This window comes from Pocillopora verrucosa, unplaced genomic scaffold, assembly GCF_036669915.1.
Source record: "Pocillopora verrucosa isolate sample1 unplaced genomic scaffold, ASM3666991v2 scaffold_56, whole genome shotgun sequence".
Lineage (NCBI taxonomy): Eukaryota > Metazoa > Cnidaria > Anthozoa > Scleractinia > Pocilloporidae > Pocillopora > Pocillopora verrucosa.
Window position 1 is genome coordinate 22131 of NW_027078187.1, and position 5000 is coordinate 27130.

Genomic DNA, 5000 nt, shown 5'->3' on the forward strand with positions numbered 1-5000 from the left:
TAATACACCCTAACCTAATGCACCTAAATAAATCTTAAGCTATCAATTAACTAATGAACCTAAAAAGTTGTTACTATTACTAGGTCAATTAATTACTATTTACAGAAATATTTACATCAATAATTTATAAGAATCGCCATCGAAACGGCAAAGACCTGGAGCCTCCCAAACATTCTTAAACTCCGAAAACGGAAGCCGAAAAAAATCACAAGCTACTCTGTTCCTGACATCACCGAGGATATAACGAATCATACCCTCGGGAGTGTCATTTCCGTTATGAAAGGTAGCTTTATTGCGAAACTTCCAGACACCGTACAGAATCGTTTTGATTAAGAAGCGGGCTAACTGAGCCTTTTTAGGGCTAACGGGAGCCCAACGGAAAAAGAAAACACGAGTACACGATGGCAAGAAAGGAAAGCCAAGAAGAGAAGAGAGAACAGGAGAGAAGAACGACCACACACGTTTCACACGAACACAGTTAAGAAAACAATGATCAATTGTCTCTTTACGGGAGCAGGACGCGCATTTGTCAGAGTCGATATACCCCCAATTTTTTAGGGAGTCGCGTACCTTCACAGCGCGGAGGACAATTAACCAAAGTATATCGTTTTTATAGTTTTCGGAAAAATCATCCCTAACAGAAACCCAGAAACGGTCGAGATCAAAATCTATCGGAAGAAAGGCAGACCAAAAGCGATGGAGAATCGGGGAGGCAGAATTCTCTCTCAAGAGAGCTAAATAGCACTTCTTGGAAGAGAAAACAAAATCTCGCCACTCTTGGTGGGAAACGATCCCGCGAAGAGAGGCGAGAATCGAAAAGCATTTCTCATAATAGGGTGTCAAATTCTGTGTGCTCGGAGTGGAGTTGTCACGAAGAGAACGCCACTCCGGCCGGCAAGAAGCAAGTCTAGAACCTAGAAAATATTTGGTTAGGAAAAAAGACTTCGACTCGCGATCATCGAGAATAGAAATGAGGGACGCCAACTTAAGAGAATCGCTTTTGGTCTGAAAGTTAAAAATGCCGAGACCACCCTTCCCGAGGGACTGGTGGCAAGTCATCCGGCTAACCGTTTCAATGCGGGATCCCCAGAGAAAAGGCCAGACTAAATTGTTAATTTTCGAAACCACCCATTTAGGGACACACAACACAGCAGAGAGATACAAAAGTTTACTAATCCCCAACACATTGATTATGAGGGATTTACCGACAAGGGAGAGAGATCGAGATTTCCAGAGATTAAGATGTTTCTCTAATTTCTCGAGCTTTGGTCGCCAATTATCGGCATCGGTGTCGGGGCCAAAAACAACGCCTAAAATTTTCATTTTCGTCACCCACTTGAGGCCAAGCGGCTGGTCGCCGCGCGAACGCCATGCTCCCAGCCACATGGCCTCAGTTTTTGCGACGTTGAGACGAGCTCCAGACCCACCCTCATACACATTGATCATGTTAAATAAAGATTGAAGGGAACGATAGGATTTAACAATACAGGTCGTATCATCAGCATAAACACCCACTTTATAACATAAACCTCGTGCGCCCGGAAGGAGAAAGCCCTCGATATCTGGATTATTTCGGATTTTGCACGCAAGAGTTTCAACACAAAGAATGTACAACAAGGGAGACAGGGAATCTCCTTGTCTCACCCCGCGGGATAAAGGTATCGTGTCTGACAACCACTCGTTCACAATAATGCGCATGTTAGCGCCATTATATAGGGTATTGATCCAGAAACAAAAGGATGGACCAAAACCGAAACGAGACAATAAATTTAACAAAAAGGTGCGATTGACACGATCGAAAGCTTTCTCTTGATCGAGGCTAATCAAAATACCGGTCTCATTAGTACGATCGATATGATCTAGCACATCTCTAAGAACGTGCAAATTCGATGTAATTTTACGTCCGGGCACAGAACAGGTTTGATCAGGATCAACGATAAATTCTAGAACCTTAGAGAGACGAAGAGAAAGAACTTTGGAGCAAATTTTATAATCGACATTCAAAAGAGAAATCGGTCGCCAGTTTTTCAGATCTTTACGGTCACCTTTTTTAAAGATGACACGCGTATTACTTGTCTTCATAGACTCACACATCTCCCCAGCCCGATAACAGGCATTAAGGACACGGCACAGGTGCGGACCTAGCCGATCCCAGAATTTGACATAAAATTCAACAGAAAGGCCATCGGGGCCAGGTGCCTTATTGCTGTTCATTTTCTTTAACGCAAGGGTCATTTCATCAAGCGTCATCTGGCCTTCGCAAGACGACGCTTGATCGGGAGAAAGTTGACGCGGCAGAGAGGACAAAAGGTCGTCCTGCAAGGTCGCGTCAACAGGCTCTTCGGAAAAAAGACGCGAGTAAAAATCAACGTGCGCTTTTTCGATCTCCTCCTGAGAGGAGACTTCGGTGCCATTTAGATCGTAAACTGAAGAGATGTGTGATCTCTGAGCTTTGATTCTCTGCAAGTTAAAAAAGTAACGGCTAGGCCGCTCGCCTTCTTCCAGCCATTGTGCGCGGCTCCGAATCATGATCCCCTCGATTTCTTTAACGCGAAGGGCTTTCAACTGGCTTTCCGTGTCAGAAATCAAAACGGAGACGGTGTTGTCTCCACCAACTAAACGTTGACGGAGACGAATTAACTTATTCGTTAAATATACCTGCTTTTTACGCAACCGCCTCCGTTTATTACGCGAAAAGGCGATCGATTCCTCTTTGATGGACAGTTTCAAGAACTCCCACCAATCCTGAAAGCTCGCGAAAGAGGGCAAAAAACGTAGATGACAATCAATCAATTTTTCTATAGTGGTACAAAAGTCCTTATCTTTCAGAAGGGAATTATTAAAATTCCACACACCCGGGCCACGTTTGACCCCGGTGGGAATGTCAAAGACGAAGGAAACAAAATCGTGATCGGAAATTGGACAAGGTGAGATGTTGCACTCCACGCCGGGTGACAACAACTCCCTTGAAACCAAAAACTTGTCAAGTCTACTCCCGATAGACAAGGACGAATTGAACCACGTAAATTCCCTTGAGCCGGGATGCAAATTGCGCCAAACATCAACAAGAGCAAAATCATTTTTCAAAGACTCGTATTCTTTGTGAATAGAAACGTTTCCACCAAATTTATCGAGAACGTTATCGTAACAATTAAAGTCCCCTCCGATGATGATTGCATCGGAAGGAATAAAAAATTCGTGGAGAGAATCAAAGAAAATCTTTCGCTCTGCAAGATTAGTGGGAGCGTAAATATTAACTAAATTCACCTCTACACCGTTGCTCCTGATCAAAATACTGACAATACGACCGTGTGAGTCTTTTTTCCAAGAGACAATCTCATCAGAACATTTCGACGAAATTAAAGTAACCACACCACCCTGTCTACCAGAGGCTGGAGACCAGAAACAACGGCCCAGCCATCTGCGAGACAGGGATTTAATAGTGGATTCAGAACTGACTAGGGTTTCTTGAACAAAACAAACATCACAGTTGGAAGATTCGATCGAATCAAACAAAAAATTATGAGTAAGGGGACTAGCAAAACCCCTTGCATTAACAGTTAAAAGCTTAAAAGGAAAACTCTTGGAAAAAAAGACTCACGCAACATAATTAAACTCACTTATGTGGAGGTTTTTTCTTGCCCTTCTTTGTGCGTTTCGGCGATGCATCCGCCGATTTCCTCTTTAAATCCATGGTGGCGTTCATGCCATCTTCCGAGCAGTCGAGCGGCGACGGAGAAGGATCAAGAACAGGTTCAGAGGGAAGAGAAGGCGTTGATTTTGCAGAGAGAGGAGAAGAAGAACGTCTAGTAGCGGCCGAAAGGGAGTCAGAAAGAAGAGCAGGAATACGATGTCGCGGCGGGTCGGGCACAGATTGAGCAGATTTTACGAGGCCATCGGTGTTGAGAATTGAAGAGTCAGGAGAAGAAGGCAAAGGCGAATCACTAGAGTCAGAAAGAACAGGAACAGAAGAAGTATCGTCCACAGGCACGGGGGAAGGAGTTTCAGAAATTAGAGGGGAAGCGGGAAGCAGATAATCTGCGCCACGACCATAAGAGCAATCGCTCAATCCATCATCGTCGTCGGATTCTACCGCGACATCGTCCTGCTCGTCAGTTGGAGAAACGGGAGGAGAGAACCAAGAGTGTACACAATTGATCCCCAGGTGCCCTTCCTCCTTACACAGACAACACAAAACAGGACAAGGACAATCGCGGGCCTCGTGGCCGAGACCCTCACAATTAAAACAGATACGGTTGGGACAAACATTACTGAAGTGACCGGGACGATTACACTTACGACACGTAGGTACCTGACCACTATGCTTTACAAACACCTGGAACTTACCAAACCGGAGGAAGCTGGGGATCGGTTTTGAAATGCGTACACGATAATGTCGAAGGCCATTGTAGATATTTGGGGCCAGCGAATGCTTGCCCCGACGATAGTGTAGAACTTCGCAATAAGGTGCAAGGCGTTTAATTATAGCCAGATCCGACAGCTCAAAAGGGGCGTCGTATATCGTTAGGAAAGTAAGTGGCTTGTCAACGTCTTGTAAGGCGAAACGCTCGGCGTCGACCTGCAATGAATTCAAACGGAGAAATTTCTCCTTTGCAGAAATGGTCTTGAAAGTGACCGTCACCTCGCCATTCATTTTCCTTTGTAAACATGCTATTTCTGTCGCGTCAATGTCAGCATTCTCTAGCGCTTCAAAAACCGACTTCGCCGTCGTCGTTTTGCTGGGCGTGAAAAAGGCAGTCCTTGGCCGCTGCGGCATCACATTCTCTGAGAATCTAAACCTCTCCTGCCTCGACGGGTACTCGTGGGCTACCGTTCTCGCTGCCCGTGAAGCATATGAGTCGCCATTGACGACATGGCGGTCTTCAGTGTTCTCTGCATTTGTTTCGGGCACCACATTATTCAAATCATCATGCATCTCATTGTTCGAATCACCAGGCATCTCAACAGGCATCTCATTACTCGACTCCTCAATCATAGGT